This window comes from Ursus arctos, unplaced genomic scaffold (assembly GCF_023065955.2).
Source record: "Ursus arctos isolate Adak ecotype North America unplaced genomic scaffold, UrsArc2.0 scaffold_21, whole genome shotgun sequence".
Taxonomy (NCBI): Eukaryota; Metazoa; Chordata; class Mammalia; order Carnivora; family Ursidae; genus Ursus; species Ursus arctos.
Window position 1 is genome coordinate 28174740 of NW_026622886.1, and position 14854 is coordinate 28189593.

Genomic DNA, 14854 nt, shown 5'->3' on the forward strand with positions numbered 1-14854 from the left:
CAAAAAAGAGCCACTGCAGATGACGGACTGAAAGCAAAAGCAGTTCAGCCACAATAGCAGGATGCACGCAACACATATAGCAGACACCCCTGAGATGCTTGTTTCCAGTACAAAGGGGACGGTACACTGCAGAACACAACAGAACCTCTTCTTCATAAGGCTACTACTTTCAAGAGCAGGAGACAAAACTGACTTCCCTGACACACAGAAACAGACAGAGTTTGACAAAATAAGGAGACAGAGGAATATGCAAAATGGATATAAGTAATATGCTGGATAAAGAATTTAATGTAATGATCATGAAGACACTCACTTGGGAAGTGAGGGAGGATGAGGAGGAGGGAGGACGTCAGTAAGACCCTTAACAAAGAAAAAAAAAAGAACCAATCAGAGATGAAGAACACAATAAATGAAATTAAAAATACACTAGGTGGAATAAATAGCAGGCTGGAGGAAGCAGAAGAATTAAGCAGTGACTTGGAGGACAGAGTAATGGAAAGTAATCAAGCTGAGCAGGTAAGAGAAAAAAATATGCAAAATGAAAATGGACTTATGGAACTCAGCAACGTCATCAAACATAACGTTTGTATTATACAGATCCCAGAAGAAAGGAACAAAGAGAAAAGGAGGCAGAAAAATTATTTGAAGATATAATAGCTAAAAACTTCCTGAATCTGGGCAAGAAAACAGAAATCCAGATCCAGGATACACAGGGAGCCCCAAACAAAATTGACCTAAGGAACTCCACACCAAGACACATAATAATTAAAAAGGCAAAAAGTAGTGATAAAGGGAATTTTTAAAGCAGCAAGGGAAGAGAGTTACATATAAGGGGAACTTCATAAGGTGACCAGCAGATTTCTCAGCAGACACTTTGCAGGCCAAAAAAAAGTGGCACAATATATTCAAACTGCTGAAAGGAAACAATCTGCAGCCAAGGATACTCTATCTGGTAAGGCTACCATTCAGAATAGAAGGGGAGATAAAGAGTTGCCCAGACTAACAAAAGTTAAAGGAATTCATGACCACTAAACCAGCCTTACAAGAAATATTAAAGAGGACTCTTCAATGAAAAGCAAAGACCATAAGTAAGGGTAGGAAAAGCAGGAAGCACAAAAGCGGTAAAAATAAGCGTATTTACAAAAATCAGTCAAGGGACTCACAAAATAAAAGAATGTAAGATATGACATTATATACCTAAAACATGGAGGGGAAAGAAGTAAAGAATGGGTTCAAACTTAAGTGACCACCTACTAAATCTCAATTGCTATATGCAGAAGATGTCATATACAAACCAAATGGTAACCACGAATCAAAAACCAGTAATAGATATGCAAAAAAGAAAAAGAAAAGAATTCGAGTATGTCACTAAAAAAGTCAACTTATTGTGACAGAAGAGACCATGGGAAGAAAGGAACAGAGAAGAACTACAAATACAAACATAAAACAAGTAACAAAATGGGAAAAGATACACACGCATCAATAATTACTTTGACTGTAAATGGACAAAATGCCCCAATCAAAAGACATAGGGTGACGGAATGGACCAAACCCCCACCCCCCAAAAAGCAAAAAACAAAAAAAACAAACAAAACCCATCTATATGCTGCCTACGAGAGACGCATTTCATACCTAATGCATGCAGATTGAAAGAGAAGGGATAGAGAAACATTTATCATGCAAATGGATGTGGGAAGCAAGCAGGGTTAGCAATACTTATATTGGGGAAAAATAGATTTTAAAACAAAGACTGTAGGGGCGCCTGGGTAGCGCAGTCGTTAAAGCGTCTGCCTTCGGCTCAGGGCGTGATCCCGGTGTTCCGGGATCGAGTCCCACATCGGGCTCCTCCGCTGGGAGCCTGCTTCTTCCTCTCCCACTCCCCTCCTGTGTTGTTCCCTCTCTCGCTGGCTGTCTCTATCTCTGTCAAATAAATAAATAAAATCTTTAAAAAAAAATAATAACCAATCCACAGGCATTATAGTAGGGGGAAAGTCATGGAGGGAAGAGACAATGGTCTCAACTGATTGCAGTTACCACACTGCTTTTAAAGGTTTTACCAAAAATGCAAGACCAATAAGGGACCTGTCCAAGTGAGAGATCCTAATGATTAACTTTATGATTTTCATGTCAATCCACCTCTGAATATTAGCCTTTATTATTGTCAGTAGCATCTCCATAATTTCCACAGAAGATAGTGATCTGGTTAGAACACGTGGATAAGTAACAAATATTAGTAAATGCCATTCTAAGCATTTTACAGATATGAATACATTTAAGCTTTGCATGAACCTTATTGTGTTAGTATTATCATCATCATATCTCTCAGATGAGGAAAGTGAGGCCCACAGAGGTCAATGGCCTTAATTTACACAGAGAGTAAGTAACAGATGTGATCTGACCACAGGCAGTCTGCTCTATACGGCACGTTAGGAATTCCTATGCAGTTCAGCTTCTTAAATTATTCTCAAAGCTAAACATAAGACATAGCCCTTTACCCTAGCTTGAAAAATCGTCAAATAATTATTTCAAATAATGATACAGGGAGTATAGATGTTGAAGATTGTGGAAAACTGCTTGCTTGGAATGAAACAGATGGATTTACAGGGTCAGTATAGGAGTCTGCCACATACTTTTGAGGCAGCTAATACAAGACATAAAGGAAATCTTTAAGGTGGGCCTCACAAGTGAAAAGGGAACAACTGAAAGAAATGCCAAGGAAAATGAAAACTGAATCAATTTCCCACCACGTATCAAAGCAAAAGCCCAAAGCAAACATGCATTTATAATGTGCCTTACAAAGATACACAGGGTCGATTAGTAAGATAAGTTCCATATTTACTATTAGGATAGGCACATAATAAACTGAAGAAATTACAGGTCCAAAGAGTACAGAGGATGAATGGAGTGTTAATGGAGTTATGTTGCAGCCGATGAGAAAACAAAATGTGAAGTGTTTTGTAGACAATTGTATCCATTCAACGTGGAATGTGTAATGGTTAACAATGTAATTTGAGAAGGTAAAAGGGGAATTGGAACTGAACTCAGGATTAATGTTACTCTCAGAGATTAAATTTAAACAGACTAATACCTATTCATCCTAATTCAGGTCTGAAGACAGGAGACAAAATGAAATGCACCAGCCCTGACACATTACATATATTCTCTCTCTCTCCCCTTTTCTCTCTCATAGAACCTATCGTAGCATTTATCATGATCTTATTTTAATTGCCTATATATTTGGCTGTCTCCTTCAGTTCATGGTGACCTCATTAATGGCAGATCTCTGTTATTTCTGTGTTCTGGTCTTGTCATTGGGAGGTGTTCAGTAAATTCTTGAATGATGAATGAACAAATGAATGGGAGGAAAGACAAAGAAATGTAATGCCTCACATCCGCTTACTGTGCTTCACAAGTTTTCATGTCCAGCACGACCCAATACAGCATTGAGCAACATCCAGGGATGTGATCATGAAACACTCCGCAAATATCATATACTATTACCCATACTTTGAACACTTGGAACACTTTTATTCTCCTATGATATTTATATCTATTCGTCCACCAAATATATATATTGAGTACTACTGTATGATAGGCATCGTTTCAGTCAATAATGAAAAAGGGTTGAGAAAATGATTACTGGGTTCTATTTATAGATATATTGTTCCTTTCCAATTCCTCTTATATTAAAAACTTCTTACGGTCTACTCAATACTCTGTCACCTGTAAGACCTAGTAAATCATCTAAAACATAGCAAACCCACTTGTCAATTGCTAAAAAAAAATTTATACTAAAAAGTAAACTCTAGGGCACCTGGGTGGCTCAGTCAGTTAAGCATCTGTCTTCGGCTCAGGTCATGATCCCAGGGTCCTGAGATCTAGTCCCCCATTGCGTTCCATGCTCAGCAGGGAGTCTGTTTCTCCCTTTCCCTCTACCCCTTCACCCTGCTTGTGTTCTTTCTCTCTCAAATAAATAAAATCTTTTTTTAAAAAAAGTAAACTATATATTCAATATTCTTTCTCTCTCAAATAAATTTTTTTTAAAAAAGTAAACTATATATTCAATATTCAAATCCTATAACTTAAATTCATAGTAATTAAATTCATATATATTAATTTATTCATATGATATATATATATATATATATATCATCACTGGCCCCACTGAAAATATATATTCAATATTCTCTCTCAAATAAAATCTTTTTTTTAAAAAACGTAAACTCTATATTCAATATTCAAATCCTATAACTTAAATTCATAGTAATTAAATTCATATATATATGAATTTATTCATATGATATAGATTATATCATCACTGGCCCCACTGAAAACTATTTATCACCTGGGGAATAGTCCCTTCCTGAGGAATTTTTACGTGTACATTGCAGCTACTCAATCAGAATCTATCTCCAGAAACCAATTCCTGAGACATTGCTGCCATAGAACACAAGGACCCATGATCTAGTGATGATGATGCAGCCAAGCACCAGATAATGTAGCTTAATTTCTGAGCAACCCCTGTGTCAAGAACAGATTCCTCACTTGGTCTGTGTGATTCAGTATACATCGTTTCCTATTATTACAGAGATTTGAGATTTCCCCATCAATTTAAACTGATTCCCAGGCTATGAAACAATACCCTGATTTTACTTTTAAAATCCTTTTTTGTTTTGTTTCAATAGTTTTTTTAAATTATTTATTTAAAAAAATTACTATGGTTTGAGATGTGCACTTTTAAACATTCAATTTGCCAGCTCTGTCTCAGAGTACCTGCCATTCAAGTCCTGCTAAAGTTCCTTTTGTCTGTTATTTGAGAAATCAAAGTTGTCTTCTCTAACAGCACCAAACAGTTTTCATGTGAAAATTGTTTATTTCATTGTTTTGATTTTACTTCATCACTTTACCCAAAACCAAATAAAGTTTTTAATTTTAATTAAATTTATGATTTAGTTTGTTTCTCCTAGAAATAATACATGGAAACAACAGGGTTTAAAAGAACTATAGCTTTTAAAACTAAGTAAACATTGCTAGAAATTTAGAAGACAAAGACTATGTACTCTGAAATGTTTTAATTTTTACCATCCCTTGTATTTTGAAGAGCATACAGTACCATGTGTAATTCTATTGAGAAAATTGTTGTCTTTGTGCAGCAAAATTCTTAGCATTAATTAACTTGTTACACATATATAGATAGAACTTTGAGTAACTATCCTTTCCCCTACAGGAAATTAAGCAAACTGAATCTAGCATAAAGATATTCCATAACACATTATCTACATCATATTGCTTAGTAATTATTCCTTCTTGAAAGAGTTGCCAAATTATTGTTATTTTTAAGAGAAATAAATGCAAAAATTTTAATATTTAACTTTGGGCAAATTGGTAGGCTTTTCAAAATTGAACAAGTCATTATCTTATGAAGGGAATTTTATAATTTTCTCTCTCATCTTACATTCCTACCCATGTTCATACATATGCAAGAATTGAGGCCTACAAATTCCATTAAAACTAAAGTGTGTCAGTTCATATCTCTTTACCTCCACTGATTTCAGTATTTTCACCTAATGAAAAGAGTAACCTTAATAGTTTTGATATTGCTAAAATTATAATTAAGCTAGGCCCTGGATAACACCATGGAAATCAGAAATATATTTGCTTTACTCAGTGCTTGGAAAATATGTAACACTTATTTAGTAGTAGCAAGAATGAAATTTATTTCTCCTATATGTGTAAAGATATGAAGTTCATTTTTTCATATTCTAATGCTTGAATCAAAAATACTAATGAGATTCCGTCAGACGATTCCACAAATAAGAAAACTCCAGAATCTAACAAGATATTTAACTTTGTGTGAAAATAATGAGGTAAAAAGAAAATAGTCCCAAGTCAAGACATATCCTAAAATAGTACCTTGAAGAAATCGTTTGCACTTTAATAATTTAGAAAGGTCTGTCTTATTCGCAGTGAGCAAAAAGTCAATAACAAACTTCCATGCTGTGCTCAGAAACAGCTCAAAAAGTATTTTATACCACATATTATTATAAGTCATACTGAAATCCAGAGTTAACATGTGCTTTGTTTTCAAACTAGAGAATACAAAAACAGAAATGCAAAATTAAAACATTGTGTTACCGAGTGCCTCAGCAAATTCTTCTGCTCCAAGGGAGAAAATAAAATTTGGATAATGTATGGGTTTTGTGTGTGCTTTCTTTATGATCTCTTAGCATTTTTAGTCACTTCAGTATAACTACTAAAGTAATGGTAAAATTATACCATTGAAGTATTATTACTTTAGATTTAGATTTGGGAGTGACCAACTAAGAATGTGGATTATTGAAGCCTTGAAAACAAATGTAAACTCTTAGACTGGAAGAGCAAGGTGAGAGAAGCAGTAAGAGGAGAAATCTGGGGAACACTACTACTTAGGGGTCCAACAAAACAACAGACAGGGAAGGAGACAAAACTAATGAATCAGCAGAGCGGGCCAAAGAGTTTGAAGATGAAGAGAAAAAAAGCAATCAGTTGATACAGGAATGTCTTGGAGATGGAGAAGAAAGGGTATTGGTCATAGGAACCAGAGGTAAATGCAGAAATTAACCTTGGCTAGAAGGAGAAATAACTCACCTGCATAGGGAACATTTCAGCATGAATGGATGGATGCAGAGGTTTCCTTGCAGACATGGTGATAGACAAATTCAGAGAAAAGTCACACATATTTTCATGGTGATATTTAAACCAATATCTACTTAAGGTATCAATAGTAAGAAGTAAGTTTTCTAGGAGCAGGCAGAAGAATATAAGCACTGAAGACTGTAGCCAACAAATAGAGTTCGCTCTTCAAGATATTTGGAATGGAGCAATAGATTGGGAACAGGAGAGAAGCAGGGTGATGCCTTTACTAGCTAAGAAGTCCACAGGCTTGTCTTTGTTGTTTGTCAACATCATTATTGTTGTAGGAGCATTTCAAAGGGAAAGTTTAGTGCATGGAAAGATGAAGGAGTCAGTAAAAAGGGCACAGGGGCAATTTCAGGTGTGTATTTTAGATAGAATAATTTGCTTTTCTTATGTGCAAATATTTATGCATAACCTTCCCCTATTCAATTGCAAGTAAATTGGAGGGAATTAAGATCACCATAGCTGAAAAAACAAAGAGTTAATGAACAGATTTGCCTTTCAAATCGGCTGGTGAAGCCCATTTCATTGATAGCCATGTAAGAGCAAAGTCTTTTAATTTGCAAGAGCAGGTACTATCAAGAAACTAAAACAGGAGGAGGATCAAGGATCAAAAACCAAAGCTCAAAAGGAGTACAGCCTTAGGTTTATTCATAAACATCATTTTTAGAGGCATATGCACAACAGTATTTTAAGCTATTCTTGGATAGTGTTAATTGTGGCAGAAAGGTAAGGAAAACCCACAAGGCAGAAAAGGGAGAGCCTCCCAAACCTAAGTGGATCATTCTTGATAGGGACTGGGAACATCAATAAGATTACCTCACTTCTTCCAAGAGCAAATCCTGTCTATACCAGCCCCTATAGGAGGGAAGCATGACCTGTGCTGAGCGGCTACTTAAAGAGTTCCTCTTACTGAAGGTAGTAAGGGTCAAGTAGTCTCTGTAGAGAGCATCACCTGCGTGATGCTTGCCAACCCTTAGCAGGAGAGATTCCCCTCACAAAAACTTCCATTGGACAACCCCTTCTTTAATGTCCTAAGATCGTCAAATGTTCTCCAAATCGGGTAAAATTCTGGATAACAAGAGAGAGATCTAAAGGCAGAGGGAGGAAAAAGCTCCATAAGCATCTGGACTTGGATGGGGATAAGCAGAGCCAGTTCCAGAGTCCCCACACCCCCTACTAATTACACCTTTTAAAAAGAAGACAACATATAAAAAGATCTTAGGAGGCACAATGTACTGAAGAGCAAAGATATGTGCCCAGTCTCTTAAGAGGAAGCAGGAGCACTTCCTGCTTTGGAGGTGAGAAGGAATCAAGGTGAATTAAAATACAGGGGAGAAAATGAGAAAAGGGAGGGAACTCTTTGGATTGCAACAATATTCACATAAATAGGAGACTAGATAATTTATGAGAAGATGGTACTAGGTAGACTAGTGGGTCTATGTTTTAGGGTTTGAGAAATTTGGGCAATCACTGAAACAGATCTGTGGGTGACATGACATGCTGTAAACAGGACATCATTACAAAAGTCCAGCTGATGTTAGGTAGGATAAATTTGTAGTTTAATAATTACTAAATTACAGCAACATTCAGTATGGTTCAATTTATTTTGGTTTAACTTATTTTCCCAGTAACAGATGTCCGTGTTATTTGCAGTTGCCAAGCCACATGAATCTGTTTTGATAATAATTGTGGGGCTTATTTAAAAATATGATTTGTTTTATTAGACATAAACTGAATATTTAAATGCCACTAAATGAATTTTTTTTAAATAAGGCTACAGAATTCCAGTGAAATTACTCACATTTCTCCCATCTGTTATGAAAAAAAAAAAAAAAAACCTGAAAGAAAGAAAAATAAGTCCAGGCTTAAAAAAATTTTAGCGTGTATAAACACTTGACTTTCAGCATTTGCCTATTTACTGTGATTTACTAAATTATTGCTTTAAATGAACAGAAAGAATAAAATGAAAATGGAACCAGCAGGAATAGACAAGTTTTATTAGCCCAGAGAGGCATTATATAGAAATGTCAAACTGACCACCTACTGAAAATGTCTGGAAACCTCACTTCTTTCTAAATGTCACCAACTGCTCAAAATAAACACTGGATTGATGTACTAACAGTCTTATATGATGTTCTTTTAAAGTTATCCATATTTTATTCGTCCTCTTTTTCCCTCCACACTTCAAGTCACAACTGCATTTTATTTTGCTTTTTCCCTAACAGAACATCATAAAGCTCTTGCTTTCTTCTCCCAGAATAACTTCCTTTGGCTCAGGCTCCTTCAGTATACCCTTTAAATCCTTCGAGGCCTGCTCCAGCACAACATGAAAAGGGCACAAGATTTAAAGTCAGAAAACTTGAATTCAGAATCTGCCTTTTGCTAGTTATGTGGCCCTTGAGCAAGTTTCAATCTATCTGGACTACAGTTTCCCCAGCTGGAAAATAGAAGGATTCTAAGAGTCTCATCCTTCAACCATTAAAATTCTGTGATTCAAACACAAAATCCTCAATACTGAGAAGCGCACAGAAGCAGCAATAGTAGGTTACATAAACAAATCAGGATTAAAAAGGATGCCAAAAATCCTCATATAAGGGGAACGTAGGCTTCTATACCACTATTCTCATACCAAATTCCCTGGATTTTCCAGTTGGGCTTTAAGTTTTCATGTGAGTGAGACTATCACTGAGAATGTCAGAAAGAAAAGATTTAATTTGTATATGTAAGTGCATATATACATTAAATATATATTCTGGAAACCATCTTACAATCCATTGAAGTCAAAAGGTATTCACAAGGTACTAGTTGGCAAGGTTAAGATTTGCTTACTTGATAAACTATATCCAACTATGTGATTGCTAGGAAAGCAATCACACACAAACATTGGATGTTATTTGTATAAAAAACATGTTTTAAATCACAAGGACAATCTAGTGCCAAGAACTTGTTATGATTCCCAAATATTTAAAATTATTTTGATGAAAGTACATGCCTTTTTGGAAATTGTAATAAACATGCATTTATATTAAATGTTTGTTTTTAAATCTCTGAAATAAAACTAAGCTATTTTGTTTAGTATCAAGAAGAGATGTATATAGCTTTTTTCCAAAATAACTAAATTCAATGAAGTTGACATTTAGTTTCTGCAAAAAGTACCACTATATTATATGCTTATATATGTATGCATATAGGTAAAATAAGTGACACTATAACATTTTTATCAAACTCCTAAAACTTCTTAATAGTTCATCAATGATTTAGTATTTCCATGTAGTAAGAATGTATTTTAGAGAAAAACTCAAGAGTTATAGAAAATATATTTTTTAATGTACTGCTTTTGGAGCTTATAAATGCCTAAAAATTATCTCCAAGGCCAAAGGGTAATTAATGAAGATCACTAAGATAAAATAAAGTAGAAGAATCAAATAAACTCCAAGAATAATTTTGTACTGATAAGATACTGACTAAATTATTGTCTCAAAATTATAGAAACCTGTTAAATCATCACTCACTGCACTGAATTCAGGTGTGTGTCAATATTTTGTGTGGTCCTATCTACAAAGATAACTTCGCTACATTGTGTATTAATCCTCCAAGCTTTTATAAATTCAGTAAAAATAATTCAGAATTGAGTTACAGATTAGATTTTTTTTAAAAATCACAATACAGAATGTCTCAAGAAAGTCATTTATATGAGTGTTAATTGTTTAATTGAAGTATAATTAACATAGTGTTATATTAATTCCAGGTATAAAATATAATGATTCAACAACTCTATACATTACTCAGTGCTCATCTAGATAAGAGTAATCTTAATCCCCTTTATTTCATTCATCCCTACGCAACTCCCTCCTGGCAACCATCAGCTTATATTTAAGAATCTGGTATATTTTTTTTTATCTCTTTCTTTGTTCATTTGTCTTTTTTCTTAAATTCCACATATGAGTGAAATCATATGGTATGTCTTTCTCTGATTTCTTTCACTTAGCATTATACCCTCTAGGTCCATCACTGTTATTCCAAATGGCAACATTTCAGTCCTCTTTATGGCTAAGCAATATTCCATTATATATGTATAATGTGTAATATATCTGTATATATGTATATACATGTATATATATATATGTAATATATGCATAACATAATGGAATTTTATATATATTACATCTTCTTTTTTGCATTCATCTATGGATGGACACTTAGGCTGCTCCCATATCTTGACTATTGTGACTAATGCTGCAATAAACATAGGGGAATATCTATATTTTTGAATTAGTGTTTTCATTTTCTTTGGGTAAATATTTTTTTACCCTTTGGGTAAATTCCTAAATGGAATTAAGAGATCATATGGTAATTCTAGATTTACTATTTTAAGGAATCTCCAGACTGTTCCACAGTGGCTGCACCAATTTACATCCCCACGAACAGGGCACACGGGTTCCCTTTTTGTCCACATCCTTCCCAACATTTGTTATTTCTTGTCTTTTTGAAGCTAGCCATTATGGCAGGTGTAAGATAGTATCTCATTGTGGTTTTGATTTGTATTTCCCTAATGATTAACACAACAGTGTTAATTTTACCTTTATTATTTTTGGCATATACAAATGCCATTTGAAAAACAAGGTTCAATTTTTCCATATGACGTGTGAATTGCAGGTCATATGACATGTGAATTGCACATCCATCTTTCTAAATTATTCAGTAGCAGGTCCAGCTTTGTGACTTCGGTAGCCTGTAATAGCTAACATTCTCCTTTTATTTTAAAGATCTTGGACAGACTCAGGCCTCTAAACACCAGTTCCTGTCTTTCCAGCTCACTTACTCCAATCATTAGTCCCGTTAAGACCCCTAGTCCATTGATCTATCATTTTCATATTGGCAGTCGGCCCCTTAATTGCTCATTAAAAAATCCAGTTTAGATCCCTGGTCCACAACTTTCATCTCTTGAACTTCTTTGAACAAACAAATCAAAAAACCACAATTCTAATTAAATCCAAATATTTTATCACACCATGCCTGCACCCACACTATTCAGCATGACTGTGGAAAGTATACATAACCATGCTGGCTAGTCTCACTTCATATTTGGGCCCACTTATTTCAATTGGGACCTCAGCAGTGCTCTGTTATTCTAATACATATCACAGGGAATTTGCTTTCTCAATCACAAAGAAGATTATTTCACACCATCTTGGATTTCCTCAAATTTCCAGCATCTACCTCTCCACTTCATTCTCAAGTGATAACCACATTCTTGGTTCACTGAGCAAACTGAGGGAACCAAAATAGAATTTCTCCTCTTCTCACATCATCTGCCATCATGCTTGCATCTGTACCTATGTATCCTGAATATTTCCTTTCTGTTACAGTGAACGAAAAGTCCCTACATCGCCTAAGGTAAACCCATGTACTTATATGCATTTCATCCTCCTCTCTATCCCAAGAGTTTTGTTCCTTCGGGTTTTTTCAAATGTAAATTTCATTTTTCCCCTGATTATTGGATAATTTCTATTTGCACGTAACATTCTATAATAACTTTCACTAATGAAAAAAGAAAACTATACCTTATGTGCTTATTTAGTTACTGCCCAATTTCTCTGTTTGCATTTTGGCAAAATTCCTCGAAGGGTTTGTTTATGTTTTCTGCCTCCATTTGATTTCTTAGAGCTTTGATCACAACCATTCCTTTGAAATTGTTTTACTCAAGGATAATGACCATTTCCATGTTGGTAAATTCTATGGTTAGATGATCTATATTTAGTCCTAATTTACTCAACTTCTGAGCAGCATTTGACATAGACATTCCTTACTTCTTGAAACATTTTCTTCTCTTCAATTCTAAGACACTACCCATTCCTGGGTTTTATTTTAATATTTCCTTTCAAATCCACTTTCTGCATTTTTTCCTCTTCCTGATTATTAAATACTGGAATAACTCAATCATTGCCTCTCTGCATTCTCTATCCACCCAGATTCCTAGGCAATGCCATCCAGTCTTAAGGCTTTGGAAACCATATAAATAAATTTGTATAATTATAAAGAATGAATGGATAACAAGAACAAATGAATTTAGATAAATACAAGACCAGTTTCAACAATGCAACCTTCTCATTCTATTGAAAATTCCATCACCTATTCTCATGTGTCGTAAATAGTATGTCTGTGGTGGCTTAAGTAGTAGAATGTTCCTTATTATTTTAATTATTACTATGAATTTCAAGCATAGGAGTTGTAGATAGTTACTTGAGTCCACACTACTTCATCATGATATCCAAAAATGAATTACACTCAAACTGATCATATTCACCATAGGATCTCTAGAATCTGTTCTAGAATAGTGCATCATTGTAGCTTTGGAGTTGAACTACCTGAATTCCAATCCAGACTTTACTCATTACTAGTTTTATGACTTGAAGCAAATGATTTAATCTCTGTTCCTCTGTTTTATTATAATGGAGATAATAACCATAATATAGATTAGGATTAAGAGAAATGACACACATAAAGTACTTGCATATAGTACTTGGTTCTCACTTAAAAATTGTCAGCTATTCTATGAACTTGAGAAAGTACTAACTGCTTTGTCCTTGACTTAACAAAAGGTAAAATATTTCTATGAGAACAATGACTTTGTTCTCACTATAAATTATTTGGTGAACATATGTGGTAAACACGGTTTTTTGGGGGGTTTTTTGTTTGTTTTTTAAAATCAGGAGTTCTAAGATGAGAACTCACCTGCCCTATTTGGTCATGGTATTACTCCTGGATATCTGACCCTCTGCTTGCCTTAGCAGACTTCAGAGATCGGCCAGTCTCTCCCTACTTAGGTACCCTCCCAGAGCTTGCCTACCTTCCTCTATCTCCTGACTTCTTATCTGATAGTCAAGTAGCACTGCCTGCCACTTGCCAGAGCTTTGTACCTCCTAAATCAGATACCTTTATCTCTCTGCCATAAACTTTGTAAATTATATTTCTTGTTGCTATTGTCTGATCATGACCCATTTCTGACTGTTTCATTACAAGTTTACATGTTTATTCTTATAGGTTAATCTGTCATACTTCTTAGCATAATTTTTTAAAAATTTTATGCCCTTATGGGATTTCGTCAAAGATAAAATAATAATTGAATTTAAACTAATGTCTACATCTATATTGTTAGCTTTCTTTACTTTTCAGATAATTTTTTTCTTCTTTACATATATTTTATTTCTCTATAAGTCTCTGAAACTAATGTTTTAATGAGTACAATGAATAATCTACATGATTTAATCAAATTGGTTTTTCTATTAAAATGAGTTTTACTTGGTATTTCAAAACTATTTGAGAGGGCAGTTATTCTCAGGAACTACCTAGTTCCTCCTAAAACATAGTAGAAAGTATTATGTTACACTGATTGATTTAAACTCTTAGAACTAAAACAAATAAAACAGTTATAGATCATTTACTAAATTAAAAATGCAATCTTCCAAAATATATTTTTATTGCTACTCTTGAAGTTCAACAACTCTTATTGGACTGACTTAAAACATTCAGTTAGAACAAGATTATAAATGGGTAATAAATATGCTCAGTTTTTTTTTTAATGTTTTAGTACTTGAAAATTAAAAAAAAAAAGACTTGATTTTAGCATATCCACTTTAATGTATAAACTGCCCACTGATGCTTGTCTCTGAATTTTAAGCTGGTTTACATATTCATAAGTTTGAAGGTCAAAAGGTAATATAATCATTAAGGGTGAAAATAATAGAATTAGCCATATATTTTATGCTAAGATTTAATACCTTAATAGTGCTAAATTATAGTGTGAAAATGCAGGCATTTTGTACTTTAACTGGATTAAGAAACAAGGTACAAATAGACAATAGAAATGAAACTGAATGAATAGAAACATAATATTCAAGCAAATAATTAAGGGGAACACTGTGTTGTAAGTCTCCCAAAATGAAATTGCAGTACTGAAGGTCATGCTGATTCACATGCTAAATAAATATAAATCAGTAGTGTGATTCTGCTATTAAAGCTAATGAGTTACCAAGGTGCTTTTATAATAGAAAAGCAGTACAGATGGAAAGTGAAGCTTTCTAAATTACCTAAGTAAAGAAAGACATGCAAGGGTTAGGAAAGACTCAGAGGAAAGATCTAGAATGAGACATTAGAAACTCTTAATATAAGAAAA

General features: G+C 34.2%; 1 protein-coding gene across 1 annotated transcript in view; it reads right to left on the reverse strand.

The window, feature by feature from the left end:
* TMTC2 (transmembrane O-mannosyltransferase targeting cadherins 2) overlaps nt 1–14854 on the reverse strand; it is a 769045-nt gene that overhangs the window by 58008 nt on the left and 696183 nt on the right. The window lies entirely within an intron of this gene.